Genomic DNA, 27,470 nt, shown 5'->3' on the forward strand with positions numbered 1-27,470 from the left:
AAAAAGATTGCTTTTTAGAGAAGTCAGATAAGATGAAAGTGAGTGAAAGAGTTTGTTGGATTCAGAAATTAAGTCCTGAGCAACTTTGCTGAGAACAAGTTCAGTAAAGATATGCACATAGATGAATGCTGCCTTGAAGAGATAGGTGGCATGGCCAATAAAACGATTATGAATGCTTTCTCCAAGAGTCCTCATAGTGAAGGAAAGGAAGAATGATGTTTCAATTCTAGGGAAGTATTTTTTGTTTGTTTATTTTTTGTGTGCATATTTTTGTTTTTTGGCTTAGTTTTAGGTTCCTATGGCATTTAAACATGTTTATATACAGTCAAGGGAAAGATGTTTATATATACCAAAACCCAGATCCCCCAGAAATAGAGGAATCAGATTAAGAGCAAATAAGGGGTAAGTGGTTTAATCTGGGAATGAGATAAAGGGTTCACCCTTATCTGAAACAGGAAGGAGGAAGGGATGGACAGAAGGATGGATTCTGATATAAATGCATGCAGAAAGTTCTTAACCATATTTATAATCTAAAATCACCAAAAAGACATACCAAAAAGTCACTAGAGAACAAAATAAGGTGTTACTATTCTGCTCAAATGATACTCTACTTTACCCTGATTATTGGTCTTCCAAGCAAATACTTTTTAACCTGAATATCCTGCCTAATTTGTATTATTTATTTTGTCCAAGACACCAGCAAGGTTTTGCTCTTTAGGAAAGGGTATTAAAAACATGTTAGGTTTTTCTGATCAATATGGCTCACTTTTTAAGAGGAAATTGTTAATTTTTTTGAGCCATTGATTCCTTTTGTGCTGTTTCAGAGAATGTACAATAGTGCTGCAATAAGGAATGACACACACATATTGGAAATATTATTGCTCTAGTTTTCAGATATTTAGCTCAGATTTTAGAAGTTTCATCTGCCTATGAGAATTTTCAAATCTATATTATTACAATGTACGTAGTGGGTCTAGTGTGGCATTGCCTTCTGCTGGCAATGATATGTATGGTACAACTCTGTTTTAAGGAGTTGAAATAGGAGGTAGCAAATCTATCGTGGATATCTAAAATGAAGACTATCTGTTCATAACATACTCTCTTTTAAAATTATATCTTCATAAGAGCTCCCATAACAGATATTTTATAGAGAAAGCTTCAAAATGGAATTTCTTCAACAGGATTCTCCAAACTTTAAATTCTTGATCACCATACTATCATTAATGTGTTCATAATTGTTGTTTAGGATATTACTAAACAACCATTAACATGAACCTTGGAAAAGAAAATTTATAATTCACAATATCATAGTCATATATACAATTTTGAAACTGAGACCTCTTATGAAACTCATTGTTAGAAGTGATTTCTAAGTGAAGGTAACTTGAAAATAATAGTATAATCATGAGCCTTTGACTTTTACTGCAATAATTTTTCTATTCATATTGTTTTTATGTGTAAAGGATGACTATGTAATCATTTGTTATGGCTTAGATGTTGCGCAGAAAAATCTTAAATAATGTTTTTTCTTACTTTTGAAAATATGGGAACATGGCTGGGCATGGTGGCTCACTCCCATAATCCTAACATTCTGGGAGGCCAAGGTGAGAGGATAGCTTGAGGTCAGGAGTTTGAGACCAGCCTGAGCAAAAGTGAGACCCCATCTCTATTAAAAATAGAAAAAAATTCGCTAGGTGTGGTGGCAGAATCTGTAGTCCCAACTACTTGGGAGGCTGAGGCAGGAGGATCACTTAAGCCCAGGAGTTCAAGGTTGCAGTGGCCTATGATGATGCACTCTAGCCTGAGCTACAGAGAGAGACTCTGTCTCAAAAAAAAAAAAAAGTTAGAATATTTACAAGCAAACTGCAGTTGTTTTTGTTGAGTTTAACCTAGTAAAATGTATAGCCAATAAACATTTACAGGATGGTGTTAAGGTGTATTCTGATAAAAACCTACTTTGGGACAAACCATTCATATTAAAATTATTACCCATCACTCAACTGAAACCAAATCATTATGTAGCTTTGGACAACCATGCACCCTAAATTGAAAATTCTATAATCCATTCAATGGCATACTGCTAATGGGCATTAGAGTCTGTCTAGATCAAATCAAATACCCAAAGAACATGAAATGTTGGTCAATTTTCTTTTACATGCACCTGGAATCCTGTTTTATCAAATGTAAGTATTGTGGCTGGTGTCATGCCTCTGCAGACAGTATAAGCAAAGCTGTATGATTGTCTACCTAATGTTCTCACCATGATGTTTCTGTGTAGTTATGAAAATAAATATCTGTCTGAATTCTCAGAGCTTCAGGACAATCAACATGGGACAAGTGAAATGCAAGAAGAATGAATGCAGCATATTTTTCTTTACATTTTTGATTTTATACATATATTTCTTTTAACAGTTTTAATAACTATTTAAGCCATCTCTGTGTGATGAACACAGTGCTAAATCTTTGATAGATATGGAAAAAATGACTATCATATAATCTTTCCACTCATATTTGTGGATGCTAGAGTATCATTTTCTTTAGGAAGGTTTCTGGTTTGTATTTGCTTACTTTCTTTGAAATCAATGAAAGAAAACTGGAAAGTAGTTAGGTGGTGGAAGGATTGTTTGAGAATGATGCAAATATTATTGGAAAAACTTGTATTTATTTCTGTATGCAATAGTGATGCCTATATCCATATTTAACCTTGTGAAAATCCTAGAAACTACAACCCTGAAGACCAGATGAGGCATACTCTCCTTAACAAACAAGGCTTGCATCAATCACATCAGCAAGCTCTGATAATAAAAGAGCCAGCCTATCCCAACTTGATTGACCAAATTAGAAACCTATTTGGGATGCAATTATAATGCATGACAAATTACAGTGTTCTAATAAATCCTAAAGCATATTTCATGGCCAGCACCAGGTAAGGGGCTGCCCAAGTTAAATACAGAAGCATGTACTCTGAAGGGTCAGAATTTTGCTGCTTGGCATGCTTCTATTCTGCACTCTATATTTACTCAGCAATGGCCAATGTGGGTGCTAAAAAGTTTGAGGACTTGCCTTGCCACCAATTAGCTGAGTGAACATGGAAAGACCCCTTAAAATCTCCTTTACTGCATTGATCTATGAAAAGATAGATTTGAACTAAATAATTTTAATGTTCTTGATGGGTAACAGTTTCACTAGTTTAGTACTAGGATGATACCAAAGAAAATGAAAACCCCATCCTGTGGTAGGTACACAGAGTACAGTTAAGTGATTCACATAAAGGTTATGTACAGAAAACAATTTAGAAATTATTTTCAGATAGGAATTGACAAAAAAAATACGTGAAAGCAAAGAGAATTACTAGGATAAAAGCCTTCTAAAGGTAGTGCTTGTGTCTTCAGAGAGAAAGAGACCAGACTTGTCTGGTCGGTATATTGCTGGGAAATAGGTAGCCAAGCAACTGCCTGAAAAGCCACCAAAGGGAGCCTTCTTCAAAGGGATGGGTGCATCACTGAGATAATCCCTGGTTTAGCCTTTGACAGGCTTGCATTTCAGCATTCAGTTCTGTTTGAGCTATTATGTGCTGACTTCAGCATGGGAGCACTGAAATTGGGGCATGACTACACATTTCATTACTGACTCTGCTCTCCAAAGCCCTGGGAAAATAATGCTTTTATAAAAAAGCTATACTTGCCATCCAATAACAAGGGGTATGCAATAGATAATCAAGTTGTCTTATTAGATTATTCTTTTACAAAACAAAATCTAGGTTGAAACATTCCTCAGATGAATAGAGCTATGATTTTTATCAATGAAATCAAACTAACCTAACTGCTAAAATAGTTTAGCAACTGGTAAAAGAGTTTGTTAGGCTCTTTTAAAAATGTGACCAGTCACATTTTATAGAAATGACATGGTCATTGTTCTATAAAAAAAAAATCTGCTTTGGAAAATCAATATTTTTTATTTTAGGAGATTTATACATAAGGACTGGTACTTTAGTATTAGCTTAACAAACACCCAGGGAGTCCTAATAGTTAAGTTTATATAATTCAAAGAAGTAGGAATGATATGGGCTAATTTATATATTGTGCCACATTATTTGGTGTTCTGATGAAAGTAAGTGATCATTTATTCTTTCAATAAGCATCTATTAATATTCTGCTCAAAGGGATAGATATGTGAATAAGGACGCTGCCGTGGAAAGCTTAACTTTAGTGATGAAAGAATAGAATTCCATTAGAATAGAGTAATAGATTTGTATAATGATAATATGTATTAATAGTAATAAATATATAACTATGTATAATATTATATTCTGCAGAACTTGGAGGGATTCTAGAGTTGGTCTAGATAAGTCAGATGTGTATTGGTCAGATCTGAGAAAGGGCAGAATTAAAAGCAGACAGCTAGTAATTGTGCATATTAAAGAGCTATAGTGGTAGTAGTGATGATGATGTTGGTAATAATGAGAAGGAAAAGAAAGTGGAGGAGGAGGAAAGGAGAGGAATAAGCTAACACTATAGATCTTACCGTGTACTAGACATTTTTCTAAGAGGGTTTGCATATATGAACTGAGTTAATCCTCACAACAATCTTTTGAAGTATGGCCTATTATTTGTCCCCTTTTATGGTTAGGGAGACTCAGTGACAAGGAGTTAACCTACCCAAGGTCACATAGTCAGTAAGTATATGGTTAGTGTTAAATTCAGAGTACACCCATGAAATGTTAAATGATCTAGAGAAAGACTAAGAAGTAACAATAGTCTATGTCACTCAAATGTGTACAGTGGCCAAATATAAATATATATATATATATATATATATATATAATGATATATAACAGTGAGGGCACGATAGCAAGCTCATACAGAATAACAAGGAGTGGTGGGCACCATAGCAAACTCATGCAGAATAAGCTGGATACCTTACAGCCCATGTAAACATGGGAGGTGGACCCCAGCTCGTTGTGGCCCTCTAGAAATGCTGTCCCAATGTTATCAGATTGTCCAAGTTTGGAAAGAATTCGAAATCTGGATTCATAAGTGAAATCTCCAGATTATTAAATATTTGGCAATTAATTAAGATTTTCTAAGATAAAATGTTAGATGGGCTCCAGAGAACACATCAATTACTGAGATTGCTACAGCCCGGGAGCCACCAGTGCACCATTCCATCATTTCACAGAGGCTTTTACTGACTTTTCCTAAGTTTCTAATAGTCTGAGCTCAGAACAAAATACAGAGTAGTTAAAAGTCACATTTACTCAGTATTAATATTGCTAATAACTTAGTGGGTTGATTTCAGTGCCAAATATTTGTTTTTACAATAAATGCAGGAACATGTAAAACTCAAAGTTCAGCAACATATTTTCAGTTTGTTGCTTTAGCTTTTATGCTCCAATATTGTGAGCATCCAAAATTTACTCTGATTTACTTCTCATGGGCTGTGACTATCTCAGTCCATGTCTCTTATACCAGATTATGAAGATCACAGCAAAAAAAGAAAAACCTAATTTCCAAAGAATAGATATGAAGCAATGTTAGAAACTCTTATGACAATATTAAATCATTTTATCTGGCCATCTCAAGGCAGAATTGCTCATATTTCTGATAATGCCAAATGCTGTGATATATCTCCATGAAGACTTGACATATATATCAGGTATTTTCCTTGCTTGCTTCTTCCTCTTTTCCTTCCTTTCTCCCTTTTATCCCAACCCAATTTGCTCAGATTTTGTGTTTTATGGGTTATGAAAGTTATTATCCTTGATTTATAATCCAACTATAACTTGATTGTTTTGGCACCAGATGTTACTTTGCAACATAGGGAATTGAAATTTCAATGACATATTGACAAGCTGGAAAATGTTCTGGGTAAAGTGTCGAAAGTGGTGAAGAGTCTCGACACCATATCACATGAGGAATACTTAAGTAAGCTAGGGAAAAAGAGAACTAAAGAATATTTAGGGCAAATATGATATCTATTCTGAAATATTTAGAAGATTGGCAATAAAAAAATAAAAGCTTTAGTATTTAGTTAGTTTGAAAGTTTATTCTGATTTCAAAAGCGTGGAAGGTATCAGAGGTAGAGTTTAGTTTTTGTTCTTTATTTCAACATATTACAGGGGTAATAATGTTTAGGTTACGTATATTGCATTTCCCCCACCCAAGTCAGAGCTTCAAGCGTGTCCATCCCCCAGACCATACGCACCACACCTATTAGGTGTGAATATACTGAGTTTAGTTTTAATAATGAAAATCTCTCTCCATAAAGAGATATACCTAAAAAGTGTAGTGGATACCTCCAAAAATAGTTAAGACTGTGGTATAGAGAAAGTTCCTGAATTGTCAGGCAGAAATATTTGACCTCTGAATGTGTGCTATGTCTCAAGAAGTCTAGAGTGAAACTATTAATATAAAGTAATGCCATCATTTAAGATGAATTTTATGACATAAAAGAGGACAATATTTTATTGACAATAACTACAAACATTAAAACAGATTATAACATAAATCAGCATTAATAGAGACCTAGTATTTATTGCTAGATAAAAGTATGAATAAACGTCACATTCTCTTGTATTGACCTTGTTTTCTGAATAAGCCACTGAATAACAAACAATTAAACAATGAAACCAATATATCTAGAGAATAAAATTAAGAAAACATCAAAATATTTCCATAACTATTTCCCTCTAGTGTATATTTCACACATTATAAAATGATCAGCTATATTAGATGGTTTTCTTTTTAAGTTCAAAAAGTCTTCGTAGCACTTTTGCCTTACTTGGGTCTTACATTAAACTATTGAAATGCATGCATATTATATCCAGGCCGGGCATGGTGGCTCATGTCTGTAATCCTAGCACTCTGGGAGGCCAAGGCAGGAAGATCACTTGAGGTCAGGAGTTCGAAACCAGCCTGAGCAAGAGTGAAACCCCGTCTCTCCCAAAAATAGAAAAAAATGATCTTGGTGTGGTGGTGCGCACCTGTAGTCCCAGCTATTTGGGAGGCTGAGGCAGGAGGATCACTTAAGCCCAGGAGTTTGAGTTTGCAGTGAGCTACAAGATGCCACTGTACTCTACCCAGTGCAACAAAGCAAGACTCTGTCTCAAAAAAGAAAAAGAAATGCATGCACATTATGTCTGTTTTTCAGAACTCTATCTCTGATAATTGTTTGTCAAACGTGTGTTGGAATCACTATTGTAACCCATGTTATCAGAAATTTGTAGCAATTATCCAAGAAAATCAAACAATTAAAATTATTAAAGAAAAATATTTTTTCTTAAATTGTGAATTATGTGGTTAGTATTCACTCTGTGCTTTCACCATATAGGTCTGCCTTAGGATGCATCATTAAGTGACCGAGAGGAAAATGTTGACATTTAAGTGGCTCTTTTTGCATGTTTACATTACCAAAATATCAAGCTATTGAAAAATATCCTAATAATTGTCTTCAGAAGAAGTAGAATTTTAAGTTATTACCAGCTAACACATAGTGCTTTGCAAATGATATGGAAAAGAATTCCTAAGCAATCACATTCAATGTAACAGAGAATGACAGAATATCCTTATGAAGAAAATAATATATATTGCATTATAATCTCAGTCTGTGGCCCTGAAAATTTTAGTCACTACTGTTATTCTCTACAGACTTAAGCATGTCATGCTTCACTGTTCACCAATTGTCAAGGAAAAATATTTGTTCCACGGAGAAAATGAGAGCAGTCTTACCTGTAAGCAAATTGATATTGATGCTTGTTGTCCTAGAAATGCACTTGTACTTTATTAATGTTCATATGTGGATCGTTTTGTTTTACTGGTGATTTGTTTCAGGTTATTCTGCATAGAGTAGAGAGCAGTAAAGAGGGGAACAGTGGAAAGAAGTAGAAAAAAACACTGCTGGATTTAGAGTACACATGCCTTGGATTACTCAAAAGTATATTTTCCCTCAGCTTTATTGAGATATAATTGAGTAAAAATATATATACTTATGATGCCCTACATGATGATTTGATATACATATAGATTATGAAATGATTGTCATAATCGAGCTAACAAACATATCCACTACCTTACATAGTTTGTTTTTTTGTTTTTTTGGGTTTTTTTGGTGGTGAGTACACTTACGATTTGCTCTTTTAGCAGATTTCAAGTATACAATATAGTATTATTAACTATAGTCATCATGCTCTATATTAGATATCAAGAACTTATTCATCGTATAGCTAAATGTTTGTACTGTTTGATCTTTCATTCTCTTCTTTCAGCTTGTTTTTTTCTTTCTTTTTTCTTTTGCTTTTTACTATAAATTATATGGTTCATGTTCATTGTTCTCTTTGCTTTTGCTCCATAGGCCTGGCTTGGGGAAAATGTGGAGATGTTGGTCAAAAGTCTATTTTAATTTCAGTTTGAAAATTTTCCCTCTAGTTTCTTTATGGTCATCATTAGATTTTCTATTTGAAAGTAGAGAAATGTGAATGTGTGTGTGTGGTGCACACACACATACACACACGAAGGACACTTTTCTGCATTACCTATTTTGTTCAAAGTTGATAGTGTACTGCTGTGCTGGAATATGAGAGGAAACACATCTGATTCAGGTCAGCATGCTCAAAACAAATTGTGTGGCTTCATTTCCTGAGGCCTGTTTCTTATTCATTTCATTGCAGAGAGATGAAAGCCTTTGTATAGCTTAAATTTGGAGGCTAGGTGTCAACAGGACCAGTCACTATGAAAGTACAATTGTAATTCAGTGGCCTGCAGGTGATCTCAACACTACTGAGGTCTATAATATTCTGGGGTGCATATCTCAAGCTTTTTATTTCTGTTTCTTCACTGTACCTATTTCAGTTTTTTCACCATTCAATCATACCTTCTATTTATCAGTAAAATAGGTGTTTTTGAAACATGATATTCTTCAAGCTAGTTTGAAATTTTGAAAAATAATTTGTTAAACAGATAAATATTTTAAATTTCTGTACACTTTCTGTATACTTTCTTTGCCTGCTGCTCTCTACTATAGATTATTTTAAATCCCTCCTCCCAATTATATCCATAGGAAGAAAGCATTTCAAGTAGGAGACGCTTGTTGCATGCTTTTTTATAAAGTTCAAACTGAGAGGAAAACTTTTACATTTAATTAATGAGAATTCAACTGGTTAAAAGTTTGATGACTTTTGAAACTTATATACTTATATAGTCTGATTCCATCTCTAGGGAGGAAAAAAATATATTTTGGTTTCATTAAAGCAAAAATGACCAAAAACGTTGACCACACATTTGCTATTAAAGATAACCATATTTAATTTAACCGAAATGGGTTTTTCACCGAGTCTAAATGACCTGCAGCATTATAGAATTGGCTGCCATTCTCTCAGTCAGAATCCAGGCTTTGGAAAGCCAGAACTCTCCTGTACAGCTAGTACAAAGATTGTGCTTAGGGTTTAAATAAAATGAAAAGAATAAGGTGGAAAATTAGAATATGTTGAAGGTTGAAAGATTTGATCCTGTGACTTTTACATAACTCAGGAAGGAAATAACCCAATTCCTCTCCACATTTAGTGGAAAAGCAAGTCAAAACCACAGAGGCTGAGAACTTTCTCTACATGGATTTTCAAATGATTTATATAAAGATGTTGGAGAAATTCACAAAGACCTGGATAATGTTGGAAAATCTTATGTTTTGAAGATAGGACAGAGCTGCCTGATACAACAATGCCATCTATCGGCTTCCAAGGAATGGCACTGACCACAGCTAGTTTGGAGTGTCTGAAAAAGGGACAGGTATCAGATGCTATTTTTCAAGTGCTTTACTCTTGAATATGGAACTCTACATGCATACACCATACACATATAAACATAATGCATATCAATATGCTCAGCCATATACTCAGCAATCCTCTCTTTGATGCTAGAAGATGAGCTTTTCTTATCACCATATCGTTACAGTAGCTGGGCTTTGTCTTTCTGTGGACTAGTAGGTGTTGTGCAGGAGGATACGTTTTTATCAGAACAGGCAGCACTCTCTTCCTTCAACATGCTATTCGTGTCTTATTCTCTCCTCCCCCAATCTTGATAGTTATTGTGATTTTTAAGCAGACTCAAAAAAATCATGCAGGACTAGGGCTTCTCTCAGTTTAGTTGAATCAATTCTACTTTCAGATATTAGAACCCAGAGTGTGAGAGAGAATTTTTGGCTGCTTTGATGAAAGAATAAAACATTTGATCGTGACCGTCTTAGTTTCTTTGTTTGCCTTTAAAGTTCATTAAATGGTGTGTACTGTGAAAGTCAGTTGTAAAAATATGCAATCATTTGAAGTTTGAGAGTCTAGATTCAAAAATAAATACATGCCTAATATTTACATGTAGTTCATAAAATATACAGGGAGTACACATATTATTTCAAATAACATTAAGTGGCTCAGAATTGCAATAACCTAAAACAATGAAGGTATCAAAATTGTCCACCACAAATGGAGCTAGAAGTTAATGAAACGATAGTTCCCAAACCCTTTGTTCTTAAATATTGAGAAAATGAAAAAGAATAAGGATCTTGACATGTAGTAAATTGGGAGGCATTTTTCCCTGATTTCTTCACAGATGGCCAAAAAAGTAAAATAAAATAATTGGTTCAAGAAATTCTTATATTTAATTTTTAGGTTCATGACTGCACATGTGTAGTATATTTTTGAACAATCATTGCCAATAGAAAATCTATACTAAAAAAAGTAACATTTTTGTTTAGCTTCCTTCTCATTTTCATTAATTTGATGACTCGCTTTAATTCTTGGGGGTTCTAGGTGGCACTTCGAGTGCTACTGATTAGTACTCTGGCTAATTGATTGTCAAATGGTAATTATTGCTATGCAACATAAGTGTTTACTTGAAGATAATAAAGACTATCTAAGTCTTTCTTATTTAAAACATTTATACTAATAAGACTCCATTCAAACAGACACATTTATTTGAATACTGTGGCTCTTTTGAAAAAAGAATCAAGTTATAAAATGAGAACCTATTGTATTGTTTCCACTGCCTGAGTAGAAACATAAAATAACACATTGTTCCACAAACTTAAGTGCTTCAAGCACCACCTTGTCTATGTCTGCCATGTCTGATTACTACCTGTGCTTTATGTACTTAATATCTTTCCCTAAGTCGTCTCAGTTTTTGCTGAAATATATTTTAAAAGGAAATTTATATTACTTCCATAAATGAAAAGTGCTAGAATATCTATAAATAGTAGGCTATCATTTTAAATAAGTTTTAAAAATTATATTGTTTTTAAAATGAGTTTTTAAATAAGTTTTAAAAATCATATTGTTTTTATTAATATAAGTAAACCATTATTATACCTACTTGATTTACCAAAAATGAAATAACATTTTCAGAAAAAAATTGAACTGCATTTCATCAACCAGCAACAATGGCATGTTTGGCTCCGTTCAAGTTGAAGTAAGGTTCTTGGCTAACAGGAAGTTTCCATTTTTTATTCTAATGCTACCTAGCACTAAGAATCACAACTGGCATATGTAAGTGTAGGAAAAGGTACAGATCATTTAACTAATTCTGATACTGTTGGACACTGAGATCAATCCTAGACAACATACTATAAGTGATTTTAGTTCAGCAAACTTTTGTGTAAAGCTTTTGTGTCAAGGGGCCATTTGAAGTATCTGTCCTTAACATGCTACCATGTTGCTTAGAAAATACTTACAAATATATCAGATTATTTAGCCATCTCTCCATATATTTTGAATAAACTCTTTAAATGAATCCATAACCAGATCAATCAGGCAATCTTGGCTGTCAGCAGGGAGTGAGTTGAAAATACGAATTATAGGAAAACATGTTCCCAGGATGCTGGCTGGGATAATATATTAATAGAAAGACTTCCTTTTATATAAGGAATCATTTATTATATGTCAGGTACTATGCTAAAATGTTATATTAATTATCATCTCATTTAACCCTCACTACACACATCCTAGGTAAGTACTATTACTACTCCCATTTTGTAGCTAGTGATCTGAGAATCAGCCATGGAGAAGTGACTTGACTAGTCTCTTAAGCTAAACTTACTGCCTGGATGAGAAATGACAAGGTATTGTACATTGCAGCTCTGCCTCATATCCAAAGGACCTGGTCTCTCATGCCAGGCTTGGTGTATGGGATCTTCCTAGGAACCAGAATGCAGGTTAGCCCAAGCCTGCAGGATCATTCCCAGGTAGCCACCCAACCCTTCTTGTCCAGCCCTTCCCTGGAAACCAGAGCCTGACCAAGAATATGTAAATGGACCTCAGATGGCCACTGTGGAACAGGAAACCATCCCTACTCCTAACCCCCCACCTACAGAAGAAGAGAGAACAGAATCTAATCATGAGATTGCTAACCCAGAACACTATATTAAACATCCTATACAGAACAGATAGGTGCTGTGGTTTTTTAAAAACTGATAAAAAGAAAGGTTGGCAAGCAAAACTTTGATCTCTAAGTTTGATACTGTTGAAGACTTTTGAGCTCTGTACAACCATATTCAGTTGTGTAATAATTGAATGCCTAGCAGTGACTATTCACGTTTTAAGGATGATGTTGAGCCTATGTGGAAAGATGAGAGAAACAAATGGGGAGGATGATGGCTAATTACATTGAACAAACAGTGGACATGAAGTGACATTGATCGCTTTGGGCTAGAAATACTACTGTGTCTTATTGGAGAATCTTTTGGTGACTACAGTGATGATGTATGTGAAGCTGTTGTTAACATTAGAGCTAAAGATGATAAGATAGCAATATAGACTACTGAATATGAAAACAGAGAAGCTATTGCACATATGGGGAAGGAATACAAGGAAAGGTTAAGGCTTCCTCCAAAGACAGTGATTGGTTGTCAGTCCCATGCAGACACAACCACTAAGAACAGCTCAACTACTAAAAATAAGTTTGTTGTTTAAGAAGACACCTTCTAAGTATTCTCATAGGAGACTGTGTCAAGTAAATCAGTTTTGGGAACTGACTAAAGCCTTTACAAAAGTAGAGTGGACTGCATTTAAATTTTATTTCCATCTAAATGTTGCTAAGATATAAGTGAAGTCTCATTTACCTTTGTCTTGTACTTCTGTGTTCATATGTTGTTGTTGTTTTTTTTAATTTTGGCTAGAGTGTCCATTATCCCAATCAAAGAAGTACAGCACACATCGTCCCCAGAATCCATAAATGTGTTCCTGGCCCACTCTGTAATACTTTAGTAGAATTACCACTACAACACATTTTTACCCATCCACAATATTCAGAAAACAACTTGCATTTCTATGCCTTACAGGAAACATGTTCTGTTTATATTCCATTGTATGCAGGAGCATATTTTGCTGGTTTGAAAGAATATGATGCATACAGTTTTCTAGCAATTTTCTTTGTTTCTTTTTACAGCATCGTCTTTGCTGTATTCTTGCTGATGGCTGCTAGATTTTAATTTATTTGTTTCCCTACTTGATAACAGTGATTCTGATTTCAGTTTTTCATTTGTTTTGCTTTTCTTTTTCTTCTTTCCCCCTCATATAACATTGTTGAAGTATCCAGGAATATGTGTAAAACATGTATACATGTGATTATGAAGAACCAGGGAAAGAAACATTTATTTCTCTTTGACTTGCTTATTGTTTACCCCGACCTGGTCGAATCTTCTCTTCTCTGGAAGAGAAGATTCATCCTCACAACTGAAGCACCTATAGTTTAATCTGGCTATCCTTCAAAAATGATTTCTTGTACAATGAGTATACATACCCCACTTTGGGGACACTGACCAGTAAAACCAGTTGCAAATTTACAAATCTTTTGGTAAATGTTTGACTTCCATATAAATGTATAATAGCTATTTTACATATTTTTGTGTATATATTCCCATTTTAAAATAAGATGGAAATGAGTTCTCTGAAAATTTTAGAATGTGTAATGTACTTCTGAAATGTACAATGATTGCCTTTTAATTCAGTATTGCATTATGATGTCATTAAGTGATATTTAGTTGTATCTTAGTGGTATCTTTTAAACTTCTAGAATTTTTTGTTTTACTTAAGAGAAGCTCCTATGCATTTAAGAAATTTTAGAAAATATACTTAAGAAAAACTGAAAAAAATGATAAAATCACTACCAATCTCACTGCCTAGAGTTAACCACTTTTATGATTTTTGTGTATATCTTTCTCCATTTACATTGATTTTTAATTTCAGTTAAATGAGAATTCCATTTCTTTTTTATAGCTTTTACTTTAAAGGAGCAATTTCCTTTACCTTAGTTGAGAATTTCACATTCATGTATCTTAAAGTCCTTCTTTTTTAATGGATCATATTATTCTTTTATTCTTAGTAAAGACAGTATTCTTACTTCCATGAGAAGGTATGGAAATCATATATTTTGACAAAATATGATGCTATTATCCATGCAAATGGCAGACATGTTTCCCTTTATTTCTTTGCTTTCATAGAGTTGTTTATCATTTCTCTTACCCTACATTTTAGAAAAGTGCTGGCTTTTCCTTCTTGCTAGCTGCTCTGGAACAGTTAGAGTCATGGTAAGGAAGGCAGTTCTCACCATATCACTCATTTCATGGTAGTCTTTGCAAGTCCAGAGACCTTCTCTTAGTAGTTTTGCATTGTTGTAATTCAGTAGCTTTCAGAACTGGCTGGATACCAAATTACTAGTATATTTAGCATCTTAAAAACTGAAAATGTTCAAGCTTCACCTCAAATACAATCCACAAGATATTCCTGAGGCTTCAGGGTTGAGGACCCCCTGCTTAAACATAGCCCACTAACCTCTGTTGTATCATAGTGAGTGGCACATGGTAAGCTCAATGAATATATATATTTTAAGTTAATGATGTTCTGGCAAGATTTACCCATTTGTAGCATCTACTGTATTGTTGTTTGGTGACTGTAATTTTTTGTACAGAAATAAATTAGATATCTCTCATGATTTTCTCAAGGAATAATTGTACTTTTCAAAAGAATTAGTTTTATACTGTGAACTTTCCTGATGTAATTTGAATTCACGGCAATACTGCATTTGCCATCTTTTAAAATATGTTTTGAGAAGGCTACATAGAGATAAGAACTTAAGGGGCTTGTTTTGTGGTTTTGCTAGTACCTTGGAAGGAATTTTTGTTTTGTCTTTAATGTTAATACAAATAAAACTTAAAAGTCCTGGACCTATCTCACAAAAGTTTGGTTGTTTATTTGGAAAGTAGATGCTTCAAGCTCCTTGTTCGTGTCACTTCAAAATGAGATTGATTGATAAGTACAAAATATAACTCTCTCACATTTAAAGGGGTAACAACACTCTGACTTTTTAATTACCTTTGATAATCACTGTGAACATTTTTAGGACACACATGAAAAATAGTTAAGTCTATTTGAACCTATGTCAGGTAATACTTATTAATATACTGTTCAGTGCAGTACTGTGCAGAAAACAGAGCTGTGGTTGTTTTATCTAACTGTGTCCTGGTAAGGGACTTTTCTAAGAGTTGGAAACAAACAAAAGAGTTTAATGAAACAGCTTCAAATGTGTCCATTGTTCTTACAATCCAATTGCTTTGAGTAAGTCTTCTACCTGGAAAAGAATATTGGTGCAACCAATGTAGCTGTAAAATTAATCTATGTATATTAATGGAAATATAATTTTATTATAGATATGCCAACCCATACAAAATCTAGTTTTCATCTAATTTGTTTTTCAAACACTGGCCAACTTCTGGGGTGAAAATACCTATAATGTAAGGTCAATTGTCAATTATAAAAAACATTGTTTAGATGGAAACCCAGAGTATTCACCCACTGTGGTTATTACTTGTGCTTACACAATGACATTTGATTAGCATATCTCTTAATAATATATTCAAGTCCTAGCATTTAATTCAAAATATGCCTTCCTTGAAATAAAGACTTCCTTAAAGAAAGTAAATGATTCGAACTAAAAAAAGTGTAATAAATGTGAAATTATATATACATATATATGTGTATGTGTGTGTGTGTATATATATATATATGTATATATATGAAAGGTTTTCAAGGTGTTAATGCTAAAAGAAATTCACTGAAGTGGTTTTTACATGATCTTCAGGCCTAAGAATTTAGTAAAAAGTGTGTGCTTTGGTTGTCTCAGAATTATTTGACATTATTCAGAGATCATGTAGAGAAGTTTCCCAGGCTGAGAAAGATTCAACCCTAGGCTAATATTGGCTCTGCCAAAAATTAAAAAAAAAAAAAAAAAAAAAAACTTAAAAAAAATGAAAGGACATATGTAGGGCATACCTTTTCATTCTGATTTCTGTGTCAGGAGGATTCAGTGGAACATAAATCTGAAACAATTCCTTTAAGCTATAAACTTAGTCACTAAGCTCATCCTTAAGTCTAACATTGATATGTTAATTTATGGAATCAGGAAGTCAGTAATATACTTTATAACTTCCTCCTAAGTCTGAGAAAATATTGGAACACCTACACTTTAGTTATCATTTCACTTTTACTAAATATCATAAACATGTCATAGAAACAGAAGAAGAATAGAAAATCAAACTGGTAATCCTGCCCTGCCTACCAAACTTTTGTATTATTGTATTTGCTTTTGTTGTTTTTACATTTACTTTAAAAGTTCTTTCATAAAGTCATAAACCCATAGGAATTTTAGATGGATTCTTGGAATTCCAAGGGGGAAAAAAAAGAGGATTTCATTCAAATGCTCTTGTAACTATTGACACATTTGAATGCCTTAAATACATGCACAAGACAAGGTCCATTTCTAAAAGTGCAGAGAAAGTACTGAAGCTTCTCCATTTGGTAACAACAGGGAAAAAACTATCATGAAGGCCATTTGTTCATATGCCCAGAGTATCCGAGGAGTTGCTTAAGCTTTTAGCCCCTTGTGCATTTTCATTTTCATCAAATATAAATATGGGTTGATCCTTTTAGTAGTTAAGACCAATTCTTCATTTCTTCCTTGCTGATCTATATTTTATTGGGTATTTAATTACAGAACATTTTCATCTACATTGAAAATAAAACCACTTAAGTCAGTTAAGTATCTTACCCTACAACACTCAAAGAATGATTTCAGTAAATATTGTACAGCTTAATATGCACACCCTTCAGCTCGCCTCTTGCATTGGTGCTGTACAAATTAAATTGGTCTTGAACTTATGGATCAGAGCAAAAGTGTCAGTAAAGGCATTTTCAGCAAAAGACTAAATATGTAGCAATTGTGGGTTTTTTCCACTATTTTCATTATTTTTTAAAATCCCTACTGATTATACACCACCTCTCACGTGAAATTGTCTTTGAACTGATTAGAAGCGATGGACTTAAGCATGTCCTTAAACCATCTCAAACCTGGTCATAGGCAGAGCAAACCTGCTGAAGATAAAGGGACTAGATTTAAATGACCTTTCTGACTCCTAAATCCTTCTTTTGATTGTGGGCAAAGTTACTATGTTCCTGCTGTGGGATATAACTATGTATAGATTTATAAAAGTTTGTCAAATGCAAGCTGAAATCTCTATATTCATTTTACCCAATTTACTAGAAGGGAACAAATTTTCTAGTTAATATATAGGCTGTTAGAAAGGCTTGAAAGATGTAGTGAAATTTCAGAATTGTCCAACTACTACCTGATGAGAAGCTCACTATCTATGAATGAGAGTTATGTCTATAGTTCTTTCATATTTCCCTTCTCCCCCCTCCATAGTTTCTTCTTTCTTCTAAAGTTCTGCTCTATCCCTATTAGTGTCCTGCTACACATCCACATTCGTGCTACTACTGCCTCTCTGCCTTTACTCTTCTCCTTTCCTTCTGTCTTGCTTCTTCCACTTTATACATTGCATCCCCTAAATTGTTGATGAAGTTGCTGCTGTTATAGTTTAAACAAATATTCTCCTCTGTGTTATCCTGTTTACCTTTTGTGCCAATTCATAACTTTTAAATTATTGTAATGTATTATTATTTAAATGGTTCATTTCCAAGTTTCATATTAGAGCTTTGCTACTCAAACTGTGGTCCATGGACCGGCAGCTTCAACATCACTTAGTGGCTTGCTAGAAATGCAAAACCTCAGCCTCTATCCTAGACCTTGAATCAGAATCTGAAATTGAATAAGATCCTGGTTAGTGGCATGTACCTGAAAGTTTCAGAAGCACTGTATTATTAGAATACATTTCCTATAATCTGAAGTAGCATTAAAAAAAAGAGTTTACAAAGTGGTGTTGATTATCTGGTATTCAAAGGGAAAAAATGCTAAAAGTTGTTTAGTCCTTTGATTTTCTTTTACAATGGAAGCATATAAGAACAGATCCATCCTTCTTATGTATTTAATAATGTTCTTAAAACTTTAAAATTTGATGGTATTAGCTGTCATTCTAGGAAGAGTTTAATCAATGGGTATTGCAAACATTATGATTTATCACATGTATATGGGCTAAGGACACAGGTAAAAAACTAAACTTCAATTATTTCTTTCAAAGTCTGTGAGCCATATTGATATTTGGGTGACAGAACAATATGTTTGACCATTGATAATAATAGTGATTGTGGAAAGTTTACTGTTTGATAAGCAGTCTACAAAACACTTTACAATTTTAGCTTATTTAGTCCTTACAAAACCATTAGTAGATAGCAAAATTATAATCATCATTTTCAGAGGAGAAAACTTTAGCCAAGTTTCATAGGTTAATCTATATAAATCAAGGGTTTAAACCCAAGTTTGTCTCATGCTACAACTCTAGTTTGTAAGTCCTATGTTATACTGCTTCCCTTAGTGGATAATGTACAATTTGGTCCATTAGTTGAACTAGTGATAAAAAGCAATTATACCTTGATAGCAGTAAGTTATAGACATTTATAAAGTTTTAAGAATGAAAAGTTGGTAGTTTTAATAATTATAATGAAATATGTAATATCTCTTTATTTTAGTATTTTTACATTAGACACACTCCCTCCATAACTTCTAAGATCCTCAAAATATTGCAGTCATATATAATTATTAATAAATTTTATTTTATAACTTTGCAATTATTCCTATATTAGTTTCTCTATCTCCCAATACTATGTGTATTAAAAATGTTAGACAAATTACATTTAGAAGAGTTTAATTGAGCAAGGAATGATTTGCAGATCATGTAGCCCTCAGAACCAGCAGAGCTTCAGAAAGCTCTGTTCCACAGCATGGACAGGCAGCATTTATGCACAGAAAATAGAAATGAGGTACAAAGACAGCTTAGTTGGTTATAGTTTGGTGTTTGACCCATTTGAACATGGTCTCTGATCCATTGGCTACCTGTGATTGACCAAGCTCAGCTACTGACTACTAGTTGGCTAAAACTTAACTAGTTGTTACAAAGGTATACTCCTATGTTGGGCTTTCAGTTAGTTTGTGTATTTCCATACTAAGGACTCAAGTACAGCAACATCCTTAGGCCAGATTCAGTTTAACATGTGATAGTTACATCCTCAGTTCCAGCGTCCAACTCTCTGGGTTCCAATCTGGGCCTCAGTGTTTACTAGATATGTGACTTTAGGTATATTAGCCTTCTCTACTCAAGATCTCATCTTTAAAATGGGGATATAAAATAACACTTATCTCACAGTTTTATTGTGAGGTTTAAGATGATTTATATAAATTGCTTAATGCATTGCCTTACAAAAATTAAGCACTCAATAAATAGTAGCCATTGTCATTATTAGATTTTGAGTCCTTGACCATAGATATTTTATCATTTGCATCCTTTTATATACCAATTTTGGTATACAACGGGTAGTTTGGGGAATGTGTTCAACTACAAGCATCAGAAAACCTATCAGCAGCTTAAACAGATAATGGCCTATTTTTCTCATATAGAAAGAAATACAGAAGCAGAAATATGAGTACTGATGTGCCACTAAGAATTAAGATTTCTTCCATATTTCTGCTCCACTATCCTTTGATTTGTAGATTTCATATTCATGTTCACAGAATGGCAGAAGTAAGCAAGATATTGCACTCACATTCCAAGAAGATACAAGAGTGAAGAGCTCAAAAGGAAATGCAGAAGGAAGACTGGGGATGATGGTGGGAAATGCTAGCTGAGTCTATCCATGCTAAAAACAAAAATCTTTCTTTGTCTTCCTATCAAAGAATTTCTGTTTCCAACATCTTGGCAAAAACTTGGTTAGGTAACTATGAAGGTAAATATTTTAACTTTCTAGCCTTTATATAAAGGGATACAGTGGAGAAGAGGGTCCTGAATGGATTTGGGGTAACTGATCCATGGTATCACCTATAGTACTCATCAATCAATCAGCCAGTCAATGAACCAAAGAAAAATATAAATATGAAACCCTTAAAATGGAATGTATCTTTTTAAATACATTCTTTGTGATATATTTAAATACGATGATCCCTCCTATCCAGCATTTTGCCACTAAAGTGTTTGAAGTAAGGAATGAAACTTTACACAGATAATTTATTTTGGCAGCATTGCCATGGTGACAGGAAAAAAATTGTCCCTAGAACAGACCCTAAGTACAACTGCTCTTAGCAAATACTCAGAGGTGTTTCTGCTGCTACAGATAATCACAGAAGTTGCCAGAAATTGAAATGTGCAAAGGATAAATACAAATCTTCCTCCTTCTTTGCAATGTTGGAGAGATCTTGCTTCTTTTTTAACCTCCATAATGTTGTTGCCGTGTTTTGTAGCTTCTTTCTTTGCAATGTTTCCAGGACGGCTCACTCATCAACATCTCAATCTTGGTCAAGACACAACCATTTCTTGTCAATTGTAAATATGTGAACTTAGGAAATTCTTGCTTGTTCTCTTTTTCTCTGACCATTTCTCCACAAATCTGTCTATTGATAATGCTGCTATATACTTCTCACTGTGGGCTCAATAATCCTCCTTTTTTTTTTTTCTAACCCAGAAAGCCATCAATTAGATGCACCTGTTACAGGGTGATCCCATTGCTCTTCCCCTTTTCGCACCTTTGCAGCCTCACATTCATGAGGGTCTTTTCCATTCTATCCTTATAAAAAGTCCTCCTCGTTCTACTATGATAGAGATACTCTCTCCCTAGAATGCATTTCATTAATCCTCAAGGCAAGATGTAATTCTTCCATAAACTTCACCTGAACTAAACTGACACCATGTTAATTTTTTCTTTCCATTTTTTCCTCATTGTCAATATGTCTTTATTGATTCCATTATTCATTCATTGATTCATTTAGCAAATACTTTTTGAGCATAGAATATGTGCCTGACCTTTTGTTAAACACAGGATTTATGGAGCTAAATATTAATAAAATTAGGGTGTGTTTTCAAGGTGGTTACACTCTATTGAGGAAGAACGATTCTATTATTGTTAGCATAGCCTCTGTGTTCTTGTGGAAATCTTGAGCTGTAATTCACCAACCCCTTCACTCTACCTTTTTATCATCCCTCCCCAAATATACACAGAAACACTTATTGGTATGAAAGTTTCTTAAGAGCAAGAGAGATTCATTCTTTCTTTTTCTTGTGGCATTACATCCTCTAGCACAAGGACCCAATGGAATTCTGAAAAAAACTAGGTTTTGAAAATATCTGGAAAAAATTAAGATGGAGTGAGCTAAGGATGAACTATTTTCTTGACTTGTGAGGAAATAACACAATCAAACATCATATAGTATGATTCAATGAAGATTTATGAAAAACTACATTTCAATCTTCAGAAATTAAAAATAATAGGAATAAGAATATTTCCCTGTGTATGTATGTAGTGCGATGTCATGATTCTCCTTGGTAGTAGAGTGGAAATTTGAGCATAATCTAGGTAGAGAGAAAAGGTCATTATTCCTAGTTCTGTGTTTTTCTAATATGCTGTATTCTTCAAAATCTACCAAGAATTGTAAATATTAATAAGTAACAATCAATATCTTCTATTTGTACAGAATTTTATTATTTGATATTTTCTTGTTTCTCTTGCAACATCTTGTGTTTGATTTTTTTGTTTGAAATACATATTTGCCACAGTTCAAATATTATGCTATATTCTCTTTTGCTTACTGAAGGGTGACAGGACCCATAAAATAGGTATAACTCAGTAGCTTAGTTCATGGTCAAACATGTATAAATATTACCTCCTTGTCTACCCTTGGGCAAAAACAAAATGCCCATGATATGTTCTTTCATGTGAACATCTAGTTATTCAAGTTAAGCTCTAAATGAATTTTTCTTTATCTTATTTAATAGTATTTTTTTTTTCTTTCATAGTAAGGTAATCTTTTTCAGTGATCTGAAATACTTCCTAGGAAGCTAGAATCTTTGCAAGTGTTTGAATCTTAAATTATTATTTGTTCTCTGCTGGCTTTAAGAGCTCACTCATTGGAATTACAAAACCCTTTCTCTTTATTGCCGAAGGCATTTAATGTATGCAAACTTACATTTGGTTAGAGAACATTTTTAAAAATAAACTTTTCAAATTGGAATGTTCTTACTGAATTCAGGCTTTTATGATGCTGTTTGATTTGGCATATGTTCCTTGTGATATCTGCATTGAAAACACTTTGCATTTGAGAGACTTTTCCTGCCTTATTGGGACATTTCAACTCAATTTATAGTTATCAGTAGGAAAAGAAAGAAAACATTTCCATCCAAAAGAGATTTCAGTAGGATTTAGCAGAAAGTGCTTTAAAAAGAACAACAGCAGCAAGCTTGAACCTTTGCCCACATTTTTTTAAACAAAGAAACATTACAAGATTCTCTTTCCCTTTTTTAAGGATCCACAGAAGGAGGATTCTTCCTGGTCTGTTTGAAAATACATCAGACTTATTCGAGAAACTTTTATTTCTATCTTACCTGATCCATTTACACTCAAAATGAGACTGAATTTATGACACAGTATTACTTTTAATGCTAAATTTTGGGTCGTTTGTTCAATACTTGGATCCTTCACAGAGAGCACATATGCATCAGGATGCATTTGGCTTCCCATAATAGTCAATTCTTGGAGGTTTAGACCATGAAGGTAGTTACTGTTTACCTAACAGAAGTCTGGGAGTAGATGTTTCTCTGGTTAAAAAGGTGAACACTTCACAGGTGGACAGCTCCCTGATTTTTTACAAATGGTACACATCTGAGGAACTAGTGCATAGGTAGTTCAAGAAACAATGTTACCAGGACCCCAGAAACTCCTCTTTTGCTCTGTTTTAGTCCTCAGCTCATCTTCCAAAGGCAATCACTATTTAGAATCCTGACAACATAAGTTTCAGGATTTCATAACCATTTCTTGGTTTTGAACATTTTATAAATGGGCTTATACATGATATACTCCTTTGTGTCCGGTTTCTTTTGTTCAACCTTATGCTTACTCATGTTGTTGCGTATAATTATAGATAGTTCATTCTTCTTATTATATAGTATTATGGTGTGGTGAATGAATAATTTATATATGAATTCTACTGCTTGATTAGTTTCCAGTTTATGGTTATTTGAATAATGCTGCAATGAGCATTTAATATATGAGCATTTAGTATGTCTTTGCATAAACATAGGCATGCAATTCTATTTGATACATATCTATGAGAATAATTAGAGTCATGAGGCATACACATGTTGAGCTTCAATAGACACTGACAACTAGTTTTACAGAGTAAGACATATTTTTTCCTTCATTCTGAAATAATATTTTGAGTTTGGTAAATGTATTTCCCACTCAGAAAGGAAAAAATATATAAACTAAAGCATATGTGCAGTGAATTGCATTTAATTGAAAACAAAAGATGTGAAAAATGTGGGAGGAAAGAGTATATTTGTATTAGTTTACAAAGGAACATGCTCAAGAAAATAAATAATTATATTTTGAGTTTATTATAGAGTCAAAAGGATAGAACCAGGCTTTTTGAAAATTGACCTATTTTTTTCTCCCCTTTTAAAGAATGTGATAGGTCACTGAGAAAAAAATAAATCCTTGTCATTTCCAAAAGTACCTGTCCTTTTTTTGTAGACTATAAAGCCCACCTATGAAACATGAAGATGGAGCTTGGTATAGATCACAGGAGATTATTCAAGCTACCCAAACACTGTTTTATTTTTTTCCTTTTTTCAATTTTACTAACGTTAAATCATTAAATAATTATCATTAGCTATATTCAATTTCCCTGTATTTTATTTTTAGTAATATTAAATTATTTTAGGACACCTGATCATGTGGTAAGAAACATCAAAGGTTTTGATATAATTTTTGATCAATGGATTTTTGAATCAACCAATTCCTGGCTGTGTGTAGAGGACAAAGCAGTGCTCTTTCTTGTATATTAACCTTTCTGGGGCTGTGGGAGGTGTTTAGAATACAAAGTGCCAGTTTGTACTGAGATCGGTTTAGCTACAAATTCCCCCCCTCAAAAAAAAAATAGGTTCAACAATTTTCTTTTAGTTTATCTCTCACTGTCAAAAAGTCTCTTTCGATGTCATTTTAAGTGAGAAAGTCAAATGATATTTTGAAACATTGGCTTGGGGAAAACTGCATCAGTTTGCTTTGATGAGGAAGAAAAATAATTTCCAGCATTAGAGTGAAAAGAAATATAAAAGAGAGTTTTGCTGGACGATCCTTGCCTTTTATCCTTTTAAGGTTTCATGGAACTATTATAAGAATATTCTATTTTGTCTAAGATGTTTCTTCAAGCAACTTCCTAAGCCCCAAGGCATTCAGATTACACATTGTACTCTTCAGTTGTATTACCAGAAGTCTTTTGTTTAAAAAAGCCTTTGGTGAAATTCTTTAAATTTGAATTTAAGCCTGAACAAAACAACAAAAGTACTTAATATTGCTGCCTTTCTTTGTGTAATGATCAACTTCTCCTATGTTCTCCTTTGTATCATGGAGCCATTTTCTTGAATCCCTTTCTAAATTAAAGTTAAAGAAAAATGTGACCTAAATCTTATATGTATGTTCTGACTTTTAAAGAGTCTTTATTTTTACTTTTGCTGGTCCAAATATAGAAATTATCTCCTCCCATTCCCCTCTCCTCAATTAGCTGCCAATGGTCTGGAACTTAACGATTTTACCTCATGTGATTCTATTTGTTTGTAATCCTATATTCAACATTGTACTGAAGTCTGTTAAACATTGATAAGCCAGTTTTTATGCAGCATGTCCTTAGAGAGCATTCCACTAAAATGCTGTAAAGACTGGGATTAGGTTTAGGTATTGTAAGGTGGTTTCGAGACATTTTCCTAGTGTCTGTTCTTTCAAAGGTGCCAAATCAACTTGGCCTTGATTTAATATTGCTAATATTGTAATGCTTAGCCGACTTGGAGCTTCACATATTTCAAAACGAGTTTTTCTGGGGGTGATTTAACAAATAGCTCTATTTTTTTAGTGCTGTGGAATGCAATGCACACATGGGACATTATTGTTTAGTTGCTGTGAGACAATGAAATCTTTGCCAAAATCTTAAGTTCCTTTCATTGCTATTTAAGTTATACCTTCTTCTGTTATCTCTTGCCAGGATTCTAACAGCTTCATCTGATACTATTATTATTTAGTAAGGAGAGTTGTATTGTGCTTAATTTCTTCTGATTTGTACAGAAAAAAAAAAGAAAAAAACATCATGCATCCCATAGATCAGTGGTCCCTAAAGTTTTCGGCATCAGAGACCAGTTTCATGGAAGACAACAATTTTTTCCAGGGACGGGGGGGTTGGAGGGTGGGGGTAGCGGGGAGGTGCAGCTGAGGCGGTGATGCGAGGGATGGGGAGCAGCTGTGTAGATGAAGTTTCCTGCTCCCCCACCCCACCCACCTCACCTCCTGCTGTGCCCCCTGGTTCCTAAGTTTCATGGAAGACACTTTTTCTGCAGCCAAGGGCTTGAGGACCGCAGCCATAGATAAGCACTATTAGTATCTGAGATTATCTCTTTCCCATATATGTTATCTATACATCAATATGTATTTTGAAAAAATGGTATCATGCTTGAAAGATTGTTTTGTAACTCACTTTAAACATTTTTTATTATATAATATTTCATAGACACAAATGATATATACATATATAAGGAATAAAGAATGATAAAATGAACACCTATGTAAATACTTCCTAGCTTACAGAATAGTACCAATATTTTGGAGTCCCATGTGTCTTTACCAAATGTTAATCTCTTCCCTCTCTTGCAAAGATAACTGCGATTCTGAACTTTGTATTCATCATTCACCTCCTTTAAAAAAAGTTTTACTATATACATATGCATTCCTAAATAATATATCGCTAGTGTTTTGTGTGTTTTTGAACTCTTTATAAATGTGATAATACATATAATCATTTCTGACTCATTTATAACTCAATATTTTCTCTGAGATGCCTCCACACTGATGAGTACAGCTATGGCTCCATCGTTTTGACTGTTATTTAGTATTCAGTGATATAAACATGTGATGCCTTTTACTTATGCTCTCCTTGATGGCAGTGACTTCATCTCAAGTTTTGTTCTAGCAAACAATACTCCTATGAGAATTCTTGAATGCTTGAATGTGTCTTCTGGTGTACATGAGCAGGTTTTCTTCATGACCAGTGACTAGGAGTGAGACTGATGGGTCATTATATATTTGCACAGGCAAACTTCAAGGTAATGCCATATTATTTTCCAAAATGGTTCACAAATAACCCTAAAAATGTTAGTGTGTAAAGTTTACATGTTTTTACACTTTCTCCAGCCCTTAATATTGTTCTAAAGCCTTAATAAAATAATGTTATTTAATTTACATTTCCCTGATTAATGGTGACATAGAACTTTTTTTTTTACAAGAGGCAATTGTCTTTCCATTCTATTCTATATCATAATTTTTGTCAGCTTTTATATTGCTAAATATCTTCTCCCTGGTTGTAGGTTGTACTTTTACTTTATTAATTATATAATTTGAAGATTAGAAGTTATTATTTTTTAAAAAGTCAAATTTATTAACATTTTTCTTATAGTTAGTGCTTTTGAGTCTTAAAGAATTCTTCCCCACCATAAGATCATGCAAATATTCTCCAATATTTTCTCCTAAAATGTTAATAAATTTTCTTCTTACCTTTAAATCTGTAGGCCAGGAATTGAGTCTTTGAATGGTGTGAGAGAGTGATTTGATTTCTTTTTATCTTCAATATGAATAGTCAGTTGTTCCAGCACTATATATTGAAGAGTCTATTCTTTCCCTACTTATCTGCGGTAGCTACCCTTGTCCAATATCCAATGTATGAGAATAAAGCCAGCTGCTATAAAAAAATATTTCCCCAAATTTCAGTGGCCTAATACAGTGAGACTGGTTTAGACCAGTACTTTCTTCCACTTGATTATTTAATGACCCATGATCCTTCCCTTTCATGTCTGACCATTCACTAGGGCATTATAGTCTGTTGCATCCAGCTGGCAGGTGGAAGAAGAAAGGATAGAGAAAGAATACCAGCTTCTTAAACATTTTTATTTGCAAATGATCATAC

The 27,470-nt window shown here is 33.7% G+C and overlaps 1 protein-coding gene and 1 pseudogene across 1 annotated transcript in view; both read left to right on the forward strand.

The window, feature by feature from the left end:
• On the forward strand, nt 1–25,678 carry LOC142865792 (eukaryotic translation initiation factor 4E pseudogene; annotated as a pseudogene).
• The window catches only part of IL1RAPL1 (interleukin 1 receptor accessory protein like 1), a 1,316,165-nt gene that overhangs the window by 488,430 nt on the left and 800,265 nt on the right, over nt 1–27,470 (forward strand). The window lies entirely within an intron of this gene.

Source organism: Microcebus murinus, chromosome X (genome assembly GCF_040939455.1).
Source record: "Microcebus murinus isolate Inina chromosome X, M.murinus_Inina_mat1.0, whole genome shotgun sequence".
Taxonomy (NCBI): Eukaryota; Metazoa; Chordata; class Mammalia; order Primates; family Cheirogaleidae; genus Microcebus; species Microcebus murinus.